The sequence below is a fragment of the Anas platyrhynchos genome, chromosome 6 (assembly GCF_047663525.1).
Source record: "Anas platyrhynchos isolate ZD024472 breed Pekin duck chromosome 6, IASCAAS_PekinDuck_T2T, whole genome shotgun sequence".
In the NCBI taxonomy this organism is placed as follows: Eukaryota; Metazoa; Chordata; class Aves; order Anseriformes; family Anatidae; genus Anas; species Anas platyrhynchos.
Window position 1 is genome coordinate 19,047,927 of NC_092592.1, and position 18,295 is coordinate 19,066,221.

The 18,295-nt window shown below is 36.5% G+C and overlaps 1 protein-coding gene across 1 annotated transcript in view; it reads right to left on the reverse strand.

Moving 5' to 3' along the window:
• The window catches only part of ADK (adenosine kinase), a 278,665-nt gene that overhangs the window by 156,561 nt on the left and 103,809 nt on the right, over nucleotides 1–18,295 (reverse strand). The gene's annotated exons all lie outside the window — the stretch shown is intronic.

Genomic DNA, 18,295 nt, shown 5'->3' on the forward strand with positions numbered 1-18,295 from the left:
CTATAGTATGAATTAAAGGCTACATCAATTTACTGCTATACTAAAACCCTACTTATAATTGTTTCCTAATCAAGATTTAAATAAGTGATAATGTCTCCATTGCGAATCAGCATTAGTGGTAGCTGTGGGTCGTAGCAAGGTCAAGCAAGTGATCTGCAAATACATGCTTCATCACATCCTTATCACTTCTAGCTCCAGAAGAAAAACAGAAATTCTTTAGTCATGCTAAAGTTTTCATTAATAAGGCAAATGGACAAATGTTCCAGGGCCTCTTCCCGCACCAGTTTGATATATATCAAGTTTAAGATTTTAAAAAAGTCTTGTCAGATGGTGGCAGCGTTCAGTCTCTTATTTGTGAAATACACTCTAGATACGTTCTGCTTGTCTGTTCTGTATCACTCTACATTGACAGATGTTAAATAAACCCCTAACAGGAGAATTATGTACAACATCCTCATATTTCACATACATTATAGACACTTGCAGGGTGTTCATTTAGTATGTCTTAGAAGGTGTAACATTTTATATTTGGAGTTATGTTCAAGTAGAACACATTATTTAAGAAGACTAAAGATGTTGTGACCTACTGTAAGGAAATATGGAAGCAATTTCTACTGGTAAGAAGCACTTGAAGTCTTGTGTCCCATGTTGAACAGCATGCCTTACTCTCAAAAAATAAAAAATGAACAGCAACAGCTATGAATAGCTTTTATCAAAGCATCAGCTTTCCACAAACCCCAACAGTTCTTCAAAAAAAAATAGAGAGAGAGAGAGAGAGATTCTGAGCTGCACCTTAGGGTTACAACGTTTTAGCAAATGACATAACTTTTCCATCCTTTATATGTAAAGTCTGACAACATTTGGAGCAGTACGAAGTAATATTTCACATACATCTTTGTGAAAAAAAAAAAAGAAAAGAAATTCTGTTAAAATATCACAGTTTGGGCTGTTGGCAGCAGCTCAATTTGAATTCGGATGTGATAACATGCCATATATAATTGTCACAATCCTTACTTTAAATGTAAGTAAAGTTATTCTTGAGGATTGGAAGTCATGATCTGGGGCTTCTTGAGATGAACCTCTGCATATTGTGAAGACCAATTCTTACATAGGCAGAGCTTCTGCTGATGCCCATGATTATTTGAAACATAGGAATTACTTGGTGGGCAACACAGCGATTACCACTGCATAGATCCTCTTTTCATGTGAACATCTGAGCTAAGTTAAACAACACTAAGGAAGATGGAAAAGCAGTTCAGCAGTGTTTCTGGAAAGATTCTCTCTTCACAGATCTCCACTTACAACACTCCCAACTTCTTGGAACGATCTTCACATATTCCTATAAAAAAAGTAGTGAGGTCTTCCTAGTTGCCTAAGAACTCCAAACTGCTCTTCCTTTACCTCAGTTATGTCTATAAATTAGTAAAGGCAAAACAGGGACATGATGCTAAGAACTTGGTGAAACTGAACTATAGAAATAGATCTGTGGCACACCACTCAAGTTGTACCGAGTGGGATGAGCCACAGAAAGCACCTTGCTGGGACTGGAGTCTAATTTTGAATACCATGATATAGAAACAACAGGGTTCTATGGACCACTTCACACACCATTATTATTATTATCACTGCTAACATTTTGGCTAAACCACTCTAAATGGGAACAGGGGCTCAGTCATCAAAAGACTATTACCACAATGAAACGACCATGCAGCATTACATCCAATATCAAACTCAGGCCAATAACAAACTGCACACTTTAATGCCAGGTATGTAGTTATATAAACTGCAAATTCAATTTATAGATTTATGTGGAATAGAAGATTTAATTGAATGAAAAGACTCTAGACAGAAACAGAAAATGACCCAGCTCAGCAGGCACTAGCATAATGAGTTAATTATCTAGGGTTTGGCTAGGCAGCGAGGCAGCTATTAACTTAGTGTATTGACAGTCTGGTCAGGAGAGGTTGGCACCTGGCCACACCAAGAATCTTCACTATTACCCCCGGGAATTTGAAGCTGTTAATGGCCCAAAGACAGAAGTGTCAAAAGTAGGAACTCATCATGAAGGAGCAAGACAGCCTCAGGAAGGGAATACCACAAAGGAAACTCAAAATCTAGAGTGGTTTAAGAAATCTAGTGTGTTTCTCCATCCTGAAGTTTTCTTCTGTCAACACAGCATGGGCATCAGGTACACACAAGGACAGGCCCTGACCTTGTCAGTCAGAATAAGCATCTGTGACAGAGCAAGGCGTAGAGGAAATATAACACCTTTCAGATGCTCTCTTGAGTTAAACAGATTGCATTTGCTTCATACTTCTGTTGTATGCACTCTAGTAAACTAAAAGCAAATACGAACATTTTTTTAAACAACCTTTTTCTTCCCTTTAACATAACCCTGTCTTGAAATTAGGCTGATTTCATTACCTCAAATTACCCTATGCCTACAGGCAACTTATTCCTTATGATCAAATACTGAAGCCAGCACTTTGACACCCAAAGACATACCAGAGAATGACAGAACGCTTCTCTCCTTATTTTCATGACACCAACTTAGGTTCACAGAAGCAGCAGTATCTATCTGTTCAAGTGTTTTTTGGTGATCTGAGTTAACAGGGTGAATTCCGTGGCATGCTTAAACTGTCAGAGAAGTCTGAGAACCTTTGTGTTCCCGGGAGTGGGAGGCAATTGCAGAGAACAGCATCGTCTTTTCTTGCAAGATGTTGAGATGCCAAGAAAACTTGGTAACAAACAAAACTTCTGAAGAATGAACTGTGACTTTGTCATGCTGCTTGGAGTTAACTACATCCCACTCACATCCTCAGACTCAAAGATGTGGTACACCTATCTCCCACTTTTGACTGATTACAGAACAGCTTTGGAAACGACCTTTCCTGAATTACAGAAGCACTTCCACAAGCACTTCTTCCAACACGAGAAGGGACTTGACTTTGATTGGCTACTCACTCAGTGCTGTTCTTTGGGAACGATATTCAAGGTGAGCTTACAGAGTTACCTGAATGTTGTCTTACACCCAGAGAATCAAAAAAATGCACACTCACACTATATGAAAATCATCAGTGGTCTTACATAATTACCCCCAAAACAGAGAGGTGGGTGTTCACTGATTTTTATTTCCCAAGCATCCTATTTAGTTTGAGAACAACATGCTTCTGACCAAGGGGTAGAGCCCAGTATCCCATATCACAAAATACCTGTGTTCAAAGCTTCTCTACTGTTGCTAAGATCCAAGTAAAGGGAGGACCAAGGCAAAAGCAGCAAAACTAAACTAAATACTTGACCTCATTTACCTCATTATCTTCAGTTGCAAAGAGACTTCTCTTGAAAAAGAGGAGTTTGCTGCTGCCAGGTTTCAATAGACAACCGTTTGAGACTGAAAAACACCACCATACCAAAGAAGCTTAAGACAGCTTTATAGCCCTCTGACTAAAACAAAGATGCTTCAAAAATAATCTTGTTTCATGCTTTGCTGCAGATGACACTGATAACTGGATAACATTAATAATAGCAACAAGGAGGCTGACAAAGTATTTGTTATAAGTCCCACATTGTTCTCCATCTGAACTCTGAACTTCTTAGCTCCTTAACTCTTTTTTTTTTATTATTAAAAAAAAAAAAAAGCTCCAGCCAGTACTGCGTTTCCACATCTGTCAGTCGTCTTAAACTAACAGTGCCAAAGCATACAAAGCTTTGCTTTGGCTGACATACCTTCTGTACATAGAAGCTTTCAGCTGTAGACTTGAAGCCTAAATACCCAGGAACTGACAACACAACAAGAAGCATTATGCCCCTTCACAGTGAAGTATCTTCAAAACTCATTAACACTACTGAATACAGACATCTGAAGTGCATCTGAAGTGCGTTATTTGAAGCTGGACTCTTCTCTGCATGATCTGTCAAATCTGATCTTATTTTAAATTGCATCTCACAGAGGAGAGGGCTCCAAAGACCTAAAATTAGCTAAGACTTAACATGTTTGCTAAAATCTAAACTAAACAATGCTAACAACAACTTATGAAGCATTCTTTTTAGTCAATCAGAACAGGAATGGCTTGTTTTCATACAGCAACATCTGGACTATCTATCCTCTTGAGAACGTAAAATGAGTCCATACACTCTTCAGAAGGGTTCACCAGTCTGTTGTCTGCCTAGAACATTTCCTATCACAGATTATATGCGTAGTCCATTAAAAAGCTTTTAGGAATACTGTAATATTCAAATAAAATACATCACACCTCATCTTAGAAAAACAGATAAAGCAAGCAAAAGTGGGATCAAAACCTTACACAAATCTTAAAAGAGGGAAAACCTGCCAATATGCAAAACAATCCTAAAAAAGACATCAATGTCACTGTTCCAAGCGAGTGAGCTCACATTTCTTGTCAGTGATGTGATACGTCTCATGCACAACTGGAATGCAATATTCAGTTACCATTATACACACTGTATCATTTCAAATCCCTACTGTGGTGGGCTAACCCCAGCCAGCAGCTCTGCCCCCACCCAGTCACTCACTCACTATTCCCCAGAAGGAAGATGGAGGGAATTGCAAGGGCAGCAGTGAAAGAAACCCATCGATCAAGATACAGTTTAATAAGTGAAATAATAATAATGTTCTCCGTCTTTCCCCCACCTTTTTTTTTAAAAACAAAACAAACAAACAAACAAAAAAAACAATGTAAAGGCAACCACTCACCCTCTCCCACCAGCAGCCTGAAGCCTAGCCAGCCTCTGAGCAACAGATACATTGGAAAAATTGCCCCTGCCTCCTCCTCCTCCGGCAAGTTTTATGCTGAGCATATTCTATGCAGCACAGTGTATCTACTTGGTGAGTCTGGGTTAGGGCTGTGTCCCCTCCCAAATTCTTGCCCACTTGGTGGGGAGGGGGTAGGGTGGAGGGTAAAGTGACAGAGATGGCCTTGATGCTGCTCAAGTACTACTCAGCAATAGCTAAAAACATTTGTGTACTATCAGCACTGTTCTGGTCACAAATCTAAACCACAGCACCATGAAGGATGCTATGAAGAAAATTAACCTGAATCTATTCTCAGCGTACCTAGCTCAGGAATTACTGCTACAAGCAGTCTTTAATACAGCATCAGGATGCTGCAAAGCAGATGAGTTAATACAGTTTTGTTCCAACACCTTTGGAATCGTTTTTCCCTTTCTTTTTTTCCACTGATAAACATTTAAAGATCACGATGGCTATTATCATGTAATGGCCACATAAAAAAAAAAGTGGAAAAGGAAAAAATAAGCTTATCTTTTTAAAAGCAGACTTGCAAAAAGGAATCCCATGTCCTGTACAGTAATTCCTCTGCCATCAGTTGAAGCTGCCAAATCTTGAATGAGGAAGTGATATTGTTAAAATGCATGACAACACCCTCAAGCAACTTCCAGTCAAATGAGATAAAAGTGATAATATTTTGTAAAGGAAGGACTAGCTAAATCCTTGCACTGAGACCAATATCTACATCTTATCAGGATTTGGATGACAATACACTATCCAAATCCTTGCACAGGAACATCCGTTAGCTTTAGTGTGGTGCCTCAAGTTGCATTTCACTATAGCTTTTTGAATTAATTGTCCATCAAAACATCAGTCATCCAGGAAGAGTACTTCATTTCTACATTTAAAAAGACGAAGCTAACAAACTGCCTCTTGACAAAATCTATTGTATAAATAACTATTTTCAGCTCTGCTGTTTTCTTTTGCATTTCACTTCCTTTCTACTCCTCTTGCCCTTCATCTGCTTTTCCAATGCTTTATTTTTAGTCTAGTTTCTGAACTTCTTGTTGTACAAGAAAATACAACCACATTTTCAGTAATTAAACACGCAGTAACCATATTTCAAAGTTTCATTGTGGCCAAAGCTAGCTCTCATTTATTCTGACCCTTATATATTGGCCAATCCAGATTGTTACCTCTAATATTCCTTACTCAGACAACCTCTTATCTTGTATTTCTAACACTATCACTCTGCCTCCAACATCTGAATTGCTGCAGCCTCTCTTCTGAAGTTTGTTGTATGTTATTTGAGACCAAAGGCAGAAATGTTCCTGCAAGACCTTGCAAAGCACCTAAATGAGACTGCAGCTGGCCTTGAGTGCCGTCCCCCGCAAAGCACAGAACCCAAAGCATCAACTACCTCCTTGTTTGATCTGATGCATCACTCCCTTTCCCTTTTCACAACGTGAATGTGGTCCCTTCTCAAAATTAAGTAAAAAATAATACACCTACATAATAGGACTGGTCATGCAAGTTCTTCATCCTTCACATGACAGTTACACAAAAGCTGTCACAACAGTAAGAATCCTAAGTTTACTTCTATAACTGTTTCAGCGTATACAGCTGTTTATTAAGAAATTTGCTAATGCTACAAAGCTGTGTATGAGGTAAGGCTCAATAGTACCTTTATCAGTAAAAGACCTCAAAGACAGTAACTTCCTCATTGAACACCAGGAAATATGGCAAAGTGGCAAGTAAAGCCCAATAAAAAGAGTCTTGATATTCTGTGTGGTTAGGAGCTGTGATGTGTTACTAAGAGCATGCTAACATAAGAAAATGCACAGTCACACTTGGGTACAGTAAGACTTACTCACTGTGCAACTGTGCACTGCTGCTAACCGTGCCTCAGCCATGTACAGAATTAGCACTCCCTTCACGGAGATACAAGGAAGACTTAAGCACTTTAAAAATGCCCTTAAACTTTCCAGCATAAACCACTGCATATTACTTAAGTATTAACCTGCGAATGAAGATGACATTGTTGCAAAATGGCATTTTAGGATAATTCACATATCATTTTGCATATCTGTAACCTTAAAGCAAGTCTTCCTTTCCAAAACGTGTGCATGTGTCACTCTCACTTCCTTGCTAGATGATGTGCAGTCTCAATGAATACACCCACACTCCCAATCACAGCAAAAAATCCACAAGTGAAGACATTTCCTCCATTGTCTGGCAGCAGAGTTCATAAAGCACAAACTGTAAACAGCTGCCTATCAGCTTCTATCAGCAATAGTATCAAAAACAGATGGCAAAGGTCAAGTCAAAGTTTATTGACAGTGATGAACTTTGACAGCCTCTATTAAATTACTTCTTCCTTTAAGGTGTATGTGATCAAAGCAGCAGAGAGATTTTCACTCAGTCACATAACAAGCTATTTGTTGAGATTGAAACATCTGGTCAATATCTCCTAACACTGCAATTTCATGCACAGTTAGCAACAGGGTACATTTCTTCTCTTCTTCTTCCAGGGTCCAGAAGGGTGGCACATATGGCTGATCATTTCATTCAGAAAGGTTACAATTCCAGGCATTACGTACAATTGTCTCTATGCTTTATAGTATTTTAAGTCTACCCACCATCGTTTTCCATCATCACTGCTGTCTGCTCTGCTCTTCTACTATAAAAGCCCACAAATATGACAGAGCACTTAAAGCTTAACAGCTTTTGACTACTGAAGTTAGAAAGCAGTTAAGGCAAGCGAGTTTCTAAAGTAGCAGGTCTTCATCTACCTGTTGTCAAGAATTCTCAATACATTAAACTATTTACCAAAGGGCTTGTAACACATTGTAATTTTTTTCATCATAGCAAGCCCTTCATTTAAAGGCTTTCCTGAGCAATTAGAGATCACCCTTGTTACCAATTTATAACTTACTACACATTTTACAAACATAACTTACATTTTATCTCAAGTTAATGTGTGACAATTATAAAAACTTGATTAATTATAATCACATTTCTCAACCAGAAACAGCAAAAAAAGACAAAATGTTATCTATCCCAAATGCTGAAAACGCTTCCTTATAAAATTATGCATTTATGTTGCCACAGCAACAAGTAGTGGGTAGTGTGAAATGTATTTCCACCTTCCATTTCTGAATCCCAATCTTTGTGGGTCAAAAGAGATGGGAAAGGCCAGTTGCAAATGTGCCTATAAAAAGTATATGTCATTTACTATTAAATAACTTGCATTTTTTTATTCAGTTAATAGTTAATTTCTGTATCTCATTCCCACACTGTCTGATTCAAATAGTATCTGAACCTTGCAAGTTTACGCAGACACTCAAACTCCTCAGTACAATGATGCATCATATCCAGATGCTGCACCAAACGCATAACAGAGGGGTGGGCAGGGAAGAGAGAAAATGGATCAATGCCCTGCAAAAAATCTGCAAAACACTTGAAGAGACATTCCTGAGATGTCACTGAAGAAGTCTATTTTTTTCTGAAAAAAAGAGCAACAACAAAAAAACAACAATTGGCAATATGACATCTATGGCAATGCTTCAGCAGTGCCTCACTGTTTTGAAGAAATTGTATGTGTAACTTTGCATGTAACTTTTTTTTTTTTTTTAAACAGTATTATCCAGTAGAAACTGTTGTTTCATATAATTGGCAGATATAGCTCACAGGTAACAGGAGCTTGTTTACAGATTTTAAGTGAGAGCCTAAATAAGAGCCTGTCACACTATGCCACAAAAGCAGACAATCAAGTCAGGAAGACAACTAATTAGCTGCCACTTAGTGCCAACAACACTAGTGTACAAATTAGCATGTTAGCCAAAATCTGTTTCTTGATAGGAGTGTGAAAGAAAAAGTGTTCCAGGAGCATCAAATAAGTTCTAGTGTGATGTGGTAAGCAAAGTAAATGAGTGAACTTGTAAGGAAATGGAAAAAAAAAAAAAAAAAAAAGAACCACACCACCCAAAAACAAGCAAACGAAAAACCCCACAACCAATCATCCAAAAAAAAAAAAAAAAGCTCCAAAAAAAAACCACAAAATAACCAATCAGAGGGTGCAAAACTTTGTTGCACACGTACAAGAAGGCTTATAGTATCATGGTGGAGCATTCCACCCCAAGTGATAAAAAGTTTATTTCTTCCAGAGTTAAGAAAGAAGTTTCTCCAGAAGAAATCACAAATTAAAAATAAAATACAATAAAAAATCTGCTATTTCTCCTCTGGCTTCAAGGCTTACTCTCACTAGACTAGGATCCTTCTGCATAACAAAGGCAAAACTTCAGAAAGGTTATATTTGGCTTTGAGTCTACCCATCAGCAATTAACATTTCAGGATTGGCTTCTCCTAGCTGTTATCCCAAATACTCCATCCCCAGTTCCACATGGAAATGCAGAAAGTTGACAATTTGGAACCTTCAAAGACTGCCTGGTACACAGACACAGTTGAAGGTTCAAGACAATCTGGATCCACAGAGCGCATGTGGACAATGATTTCAATTACAAGTCATGCACGCTCTTAGAACATGCACGAGAAGTATATACCATAGCACTCCCAATACAAAGCAGTCACTTTCTCAAAAATAAATGCATTTTTATGCTACTGTAACAAATCCATTATTTTAATTGCTATCTATCCAAACATTAGTGCCTTTACACAGTTCAAAAACAGTTACCTTCAGATAAAGCATATAATTTCACATTTCTAAATTACCTTTCAGGTCCTTATTCCAGTACCAACTAGATACAAACGCAACACAGACCATTCGGTGCACGAGAAGTGCATTCAGTGCATTTCTTATCATTTCCTGCTGGCTGACACTCAGAAGCCTGGACAAGCGGCCATCCCATGCAACGCTCTGTTTAGGTGGCTCATCCGCCCCAGCGGTTCAGCAGGCCCTGTGTGTGTACCATTACATCCCTCTGCTCGCCTGCCAGAGGCCTGATGGATTCAGAGCGCCCTCAGTTCCCCACGCCAGCACCAGCCCCTGCGCCCTGCAAACGCGGGAGGGAGGTCAGAGGCCGCCTCTGCAGGAGTTCCGGGGAGGCGGTTTTGAGGCCCACCTCAGAGAACTTCGAGTTACCGCCTGTGGGATAGCTGGCATGCTGCTCCCCCACTGCAGTCAACATTATCCATTTACACAAATAAATGGCTTTTATTTCATTCACCAATAACTGAAGGGTGACAATATTATTTTTCCTATATCCCATGCATGTAAACACTGCTTTATATTCAGCCCACTTCACAACAATCTTACTTTCCCCTTGCCAGATTCACCCACACCTTTAGATTTGCTGTGGTTGGTGACATGAAGAATATCTTTGACAGGCTTCTGTTTGTCATCAGCTGTAAATATATTCTATTCTGATTCCCAAGACAGCAAGCAAAACAGCAAAACATAATTCTTCATTAACACTTTTGATTATTTTTCGAGCTAATATACTCCTTCCTTCATGGTAACTTCTATACCTGCAAGAAATTTTAACCAAACAATTCATTATTTTTAAACAAAATGGACAACAGAAACGACACATAATTATATGCAGCTGAAAGCAGTAATTGGCAGTACCTGAATTTTTTGGCACATAGCTCAAACTCTGTACTAAGTTCAAATAATTTTCACAGAACAGATAATTTAGTCACCAACTGATGTATACCCATGAAAAATGACTGCAAATTGCTCTTTTTTTTTTTTTTCTTCCTTAATTCAGTCACAACTAAAAGCTTTGACACCTACCATGATCAGCTCAGCCTTAACACTAACTCCCAGACCTCATCTGGCTTGAGTGGAAGGCGAGGGAAATTTTACATTTACTGGAATGTTCACAGAGAGTTAGTCTTCTACTGTCGGTTTCATAAACTGCAAGATCAGATTTGTTGAACCTTACCTTTTTCACAACAGAAATATTTTTCAAACTCTAAAATCAAAATTAACAGAAAGAAATCAATACACTAAACACAAAGATGATGTTTTGTTGATAACTGTACAATACTGATCCAGTTAATATTCTTTGAAAGTTTATTAAAAAACAGTCAATGCGAGTTGTATTTTGAAGTTAAACATCTCCTTTTCCAGTTTCCTACGAGACACTGGAAAGCCCAACAGAACTGATTGTAATCTCAATTAATCCAATTTTGTGTTGATGTAAATTTATTCACTTCAGTGGAGTTTTGCATTATTTATGCAGATGCAAATGAGATCGAATCCAAGCCTATTTTGACCCTGTATATATTATATTTTCATTTGGCAGAGTAATTTATTTTTAATTTTACCTAAAGGAATATCTGCAAGTATGTGTGTATAGCTTCATTATTTCAATGTTTAAAAATGAACAAACAAACAAAAACCCACAACCTCCCATTATCATCTATAATGCACATATTCAGTGCCTACTTTCCTAAAGTATAATAGTTAAGACATGCCAAGGTATGACATAAGATATGTCAAAGATTGCTGCCCAGTACAAAACACTCTTGAGAAAGTACCTCTTGAGTGTGAAGTAAAATAAGGAAACAAGGTCTCATCTGCACTGAAGTTTGTGTAACACTAAAATGCCAAATCTTGAAAAGCCAATAATTTATGAAGGGAAATATGGAGTATTGTCTCCTTTTTTTCCTGTGAAGAATAAACTGTAAATAAAATTCCTGTAATGAGAACAAACCATGTTTATATATAGATAAATAAGTAAAAATTCATTTTCAAAATATGATTTCATTACAGCCACGAGCCCCAAATACTCAGGCAATGGGAACAGAGCTTCCTAAGTGTCTCTCTCATGCATTCAAGATTTGACAAAGACCAAATAAACCACCTGCCAAATCACTCACCTACCATAAACCACAAGTGACCCTTACAGAATCCTGATTCAGCAACGTGTATTTCCAATCATTTCTGATCATATGATCAGCAAGAAGTCTTTTAAATACAGACAAAAAGATCACTGAAAACATGCTCATTTTCTGTGCTCCCAGTTCACAAATTTACAATTTTCTCATCTATTTTTTTCTGTATTTTGGGATGTCCATTATTAACGAAGATTGCACTGCAAGCATGAAATACCAATTCACAATTGACAAGTGAATTCAGAAGTTTTGAAAGGCAAGAAGTGGAATAGTTACCGCTGAAAAGGAGACAAAAGAGTCAGTGAAGTATCCAGAAGGAACTGCTATTCAAAACACACTCTAGGACCTTTATGTTACTACTAACATCATAGCTAGTAACTGTTCAGAAAACAAACTAAATGATCATCCCCTGTAGCCAAAATTTGGTGTAAATGTGTATGTCATAGAGGACACCCAATGCATCTCACTAAAATTCACCCTAATTCAGTGAATGCACTGCGAACACAGAAACTTTATTAGTCATTATAAAATCTGACACCCCCCTACCACCATGGGCAATTCCAAGCACACAGAATTACCTACTCTTTATAATAAAGCTGTCATAAAGTACCTCCATCTGAGCATATATCAGTCCCTTTACTTTAAGAAATATTTTTGTGTATGCTTTATAGAAGCTAAAGATGTAGAACAGCGTAAGAGCAATGTAATTCAGCGCTCTCTGCTGTTCTCTGCACAGGGGCACTGACTGCTTTCAGCAGCACTGGGCAAGCCAACAGCCCTGTATCTTGCTTGCACTGGCTGCAGAACATGCTAATTCTGAATCCTGAAGATCCAGTGTATCAGGCAGCTTATGCTTCATCAGAAACCCTAACTGCATATGTACTAATTAATTTGGGTCTAAAATTATCCTGTTGTTACTTGATCCTTTTGTATCATCTTTCTTCTGTGCAGCACAAACCCCATAATAATAAGAAGTACAAAAAGTATAAATGTATTTAACCTAACATCTAAGGAAAACTAAAATGAAGTGTTTTCAAACTAAAAATTGAAACGATGAACTCTTGGGATACTTTCCCTCTCAACAAGATAAAAATTGCAACATAATTTTAAGGATTCTTTCTGGAGTTTCTGGATGTTGTCATTATTGCTAGCTGTTCTACTAATGTTAATTACATCATTACATGATTTCCCATGGATAACAACTTGTAATTCCATCTACTTATTCTCTAAAGAGGCAGAAGAACACAGTAGATTAGGAGGCTGTCAAGATGATAAAATGACATCCAAGGCAAATTTGTATTTGTAATACAGCATGCAAGATTTGGAAATGATACTTAAAACAGAAGCAGCAAACTAGCTGCAGGCACTGAATGTATGCTTCAGGCAGTGAGTGTATGAAAAATGCCAAGACATTAGAATATCTGAGGCACCAACAAAAGAAAGATTTTAAACTCCATTAAGAGGAGAATCTGTCAATAAATCAACTGACAGGTAATTACAACTATCAATATTAAAACACTCACCAGTTATAATTGGCGTAACACCACTTCTCTTGATGTAAAAGCTTACAAGTAACTACATAAAAGGTTAACTCATTAATTTGTTCTTAATTTTCCAGAACAAATTCTTAAGTAGTTCAGATTCTTTTAACCTAAAAGCCAATTTTCTGCTCATACTTCCATTGGTGGAACCTGACTGATATCAGTTGGATTACACCAATATGGATTAAAAGAGAAGTTGGTCCTATTATCTTGATTCTGGTAAGTTGTTAAACATAGTATATGACAAGACAAGTGTAAGTCTTCAGAATACAAATATATTGTTCCATCAGTGGACTGTGAATATGTTCATTAATAACTGTAAAGCAATTTGAAACTGAACAGCCCAGATCAATACTAGACACAGTTATAAAATTACTGCCTATGCATTGGACTTTATTGTCTCATTTTTTTTTATTTTATTTTTTTACTCTTAAGAAAATACATTTCTTTTTCATCAGTTCAGGTATAAAAACTACTTGTATAAAACCAAAACAATTTAGAATTAAGATCAGCAAACTGAAACTAAGGTAGTTTGTTCACGTGTTAATGAAAATCATTTCTGCAGATTATTTTAACAGTGCTGAAAGCGTTCATCCTTTTATTAACATGACATAACCTACATACTGGAAAATACTGTAGGGATTTGATATGTTATCCCAAAGGTGTTTTTTTGTGTGTGTGTTTTCTATAGAAACCAGGTTTTATTTGTTTCTTTTTTAACATTCTTACTGATATAGCAATGTGATTCCTCTTATTTTAAGGCAGACTAATATTGAACTGAGCAAAAGCTACAAAAAGCATCCCACCCCTGACAGCAGGGGGTGCACCTTTTAGTTAGCCATATTTCTAATTCATATAATCCCATATTCACACTTCATCATACCACAGATCAAAGTACAGGTGTTGCACTGTAAATGATCTGAGGAATCATGATAGAAGATGGCCAGGATGGGTTCTCCCTCTCTGGGTTGGCATCTCTCTAGGCAGAAGGTATGAATTGTGTATTGCCACTTCAGCACATTATCTGACTAGGCATTAGTTATCATTGCCATTGCTTCTGTTTTTTGTTTTTTGTTTTTTTTTTTAAATTTTATTTACCCTTTCTTTTTCATTTGAATTTATTATTTTTTTCCAGAAAACAAACTGACCTGTCTCATAAAGATCTCCAAATTTCTGTGAATCTGAAATCTGTTATGTGCTAGGTTTTACACTGGAATTTCAGAGGAGCAAACCCCCAGTCATTGGTTTCTCAGAGGACCTGAAAAGCATTGACCGACTTTACGTTTAGCCTCACAAGGCTAGTATTTCTACTGATGAAATGCAACTGGGTAATGAAGACTCTACTTTCAGACCTCTCTGGTTTTCTCATGGAAGATTTCCTCTACTTTTGCAATACAGATTCCACATAGAATGCAAGCATTTTTTTTCCTCGTTTTACTTCTATGGGCCACTTCTAAGTCCATGACTACATTTATATCTCTTTAACACTGACAGACAAACACAAGCCAAACACTAAGCAATAGCCTCCTTCAAAAGGTAGGTTAGAAAATGAACCTGAATTAGATTATTTCAAGTCTACCTCTTCAGCAGGTGCTCCTATCCCTCCACCAAACTCAAAACGATAGAAAGATACCAAGGAAACTAGTATTACTCACTTACAGCAAACCTTTGTGAACAGATCAGTGTCATGCTTGGTGTGTTTAAATGCAGATTTATCAAATCCTCAGTTCACCCCTACAAAGGGGAAAATTAATTGCTCACTGTGAGGATTCCTTCTATATTTGGCAATACTAGAAGCTCTCCCTTCAGCAGCAGTGATTTTGCTAAGCTGTATCTACAGCAGAGCTCCAGCACCAGCATACTTTGAAGGGCTCTTTGTACGCAAGCCAAAAAATGCTTTATTTTCAAAACTGGATTTGTTAAAATCTTAGTCTAAGCCAGTATCATTTCGGAAAGTTTATTGTAACAAATGTAGGAAAACGATGTTATTACAGTCATTCCTGCATTTAAATAAGATTTGTAGTTTAATTGTTTCTTAACAAAAAAGTCCCCAATTTTTCCTCCACTAAAAGCCAAAAGTAGCATACCTTAGTCAAGGAAGCATATTTAATTTCCTTGCTAATGCATTATAGATTTTAACAATTGCTCAAGTCTCAACAAAACGTAGCAGTGTTAAAAAAAAAAAAAAAAAAAAAAAAAAGGAGAGAGGTAAAAACACAAGAAAACAGATACCTTGGGCTGTTTCAGAAAGAGTTTTTAAAAAAACAACCACCCTACAGTTTTGAAGGCTGCATATACAGAATATACCAAGGTAGGAAGCCACAAAACTTTGAACCCTAACCTTATCAGAGATCTCACACAGCCAACTCCAGATGTTACAAAATTAAACTAAAAACAAAAACAAACAAACAAAAAAAACAATCCTTCAACACTTTAATACAGAAGTCTAAGCCTACTCCTCAAATACTTTAGGCTCCCTTAAAAGAAAAACCAAAACCCTCTTGAATTGTTATTAGACTGTCAGCCTGTACCACTGCCAGTTTGCTCATACAAGGTTAGGATCAGCAGATTGCATTCCTGTATATAGAGAAGGAACAAAAAAAGAGAAGAGAAAATTCAGAGTACTCTGCAGCACAGCAATGATTTCTGGTAAGTGACAGTGTGCAATGATGAATTGCACTTAGAGAGTATTAATGACTTTAATCAAGTATGTAGAAATCAGTAGATCTATGGAATTCACAGTTTAACTCTACATATCTACTGTTAACAGAAAAACCTGGTGTTTTGGTAAGATATAAACTACTTTAAAAATACAGAAGCAATTTTAACTATACTACGCGCAACTGAGCATTATGAAGTTATTTGATTTTTTTATTTCACCACTTAAACAGCTTAAGTACATCTCAAGATCGACCTTCTTTATTGTAATAAGCAGCTATTGTATAACAAACATTACAGCAGTAGAGTCCTATTTGCTCACTTAGAAGCATATCAGCAGTGGAAGATGTTCACTTAGCTGATTTCCCCAGTATTTTTTTTTTCTTTTGATCTGGGAGGGTAGATCACCCAAAAAAATCCTATAGAAAAATTCCGAAAGCTACTTAGAAAATAATCACAAATTGTTATCCCTTGAACAACTTATTACTCCAAGACAGGGTCTCCTTGAACTGATTGTACCAAGAAGAAAACCAAGCTATTTGGTTTTATTTTTAAATCATAAGTTTGACACTGATTTTGTCTTGGCTAATACAGTAAGTTTATCTCTAAATTATCCTTTTTTTTTTATTGCTGGCTTTTTTTGAATTTTTTTTTTATTCATCTAGAATATTGGGCAAAATTAAATTTATAGAGAAGTGTGAAAAACTGTGAATTGAATGACTATTTTTTTAAATTCTCACAATAAATTAAACCTATTATATTCTTAAATACTTCATAAATGCTGTGATACCTATGTTCAATTTTACAGCTACAATCTGTATAATCTAAACCCAAGTTATTTTTAAAACACTGAATAGAAGACTGAATTCTTTCAGCTACAAAAGAAAAGTTTCTTTGAAAGACTGCCAAAAATACGTTTATAGTTGATACGTAGCTGACACATTAACCTGCTAAATGTTTGTGGAAGTGCTAATGACTAAGCAAGGGATATCAAAGATTGTGAATAAAAGAACAAACAGCTGCCAGTACTTGGCATTCCTTTCTGCTATCATAGCTAATATGATTGGCAAAGGAAGTTACACCTACTTTATAATAATAATACTACATTTGGCAAAGACATCTAGATGGAAGTATTCCAGCACTGAATTTTCTAAAAGGTGTTCTATGATTCATTAGAAAGATCAAAATAAAATATACTATAACTGCAATACTGCAGAGAATTATAACAATAATGTGAACCAATCCAGGTCTGCAGTTGGCCATGATACATAATCTGTAATATTTTTACTTTGATATACTTTTTATTGCCATTGGGAGTGATGCAGTTGAAAGCACTCTGTTGAAAAAGTTAACATCCAATTGACTTGGGTGTGAACATCTGACTGATTGCGTTGTTTTGTGGATACTACAGTAAGATAATAATCCGATTTTAAATAAAACATTCTACATTAGGAAACAATTAATAATTACAGTTGACAATATACTGAAAAGGCAAGGAATTTAACATCTTAGAAAATACCCTGAAACAAAGACCCTAAGTTACAAAGACCAATAAAACCTGAAGTTTCTAGCTTACTTTCATTGTTGGTTCTAGCAATTCTTCTACTGTATTTATTCTGTGTAAAATTGAACTAACTTTATAAGATGAACAATATTTACATCTTTTTTTTTTTTTTACCCAGTATGATAATCTTTGTTTGTATCTTTAACATTTAACAGATTCCATGTACAGATTTTATACTATTACAGTAATTATTTTATAACATTGGTTTCAGAATATATAATTTAACCAAAGAGATTAATTTAGTCCAATATAACTGGTTTAAGAGACTAGGATAATATAAATATATGATACAAATAAAAACTTCCAAACAGTATTTATTGTATTCAGTTAAGAACATTAAAAATGACTTTATTTTCCACTAATAAACACATATACTGTATATATATCTATTTTGTTTAAAAACCTCAAAATTAATATACTGTAAGAAAGTTCACAAAACACCCATTCCTAAAATCTTTCTTTGTGGAAGATACAATGCACATGAGCATTCAGAGATACTGTCTGCAGTGTTTTTGTCTAATTTACAGTACAAAAAGAAGCACAAAATTGTAAGTAGTGAAGTAAATGAATAAACAAACTGAAATTCCCAGCACAAGACATAGTTCATTTCATGTACTTCATTCTCAATACCTTCCTGTGAGGAAGAAAGAGGCCAGCGATCCACTATCCACTAAAGCACTATCATCCCAGTGTGCTTAATTAGCTCTTGATTGGGACCAGGCAGGAGAGTAATCATGAGCTACGTATATTTATTCTACTTAAGTGTTTATACCACACTTGTTTACTAAGGTACAAATTGACAAAACAGTATTTGTATTCAAAGACAAGTCACCAAAGGAAACAGGAGGCAGCCTTGCTCCTTGTCAGGCACACCTCAGGAAATGAGTCGATCCCCCTTCTCACTTGGAAAAATGGCCAGGCTGC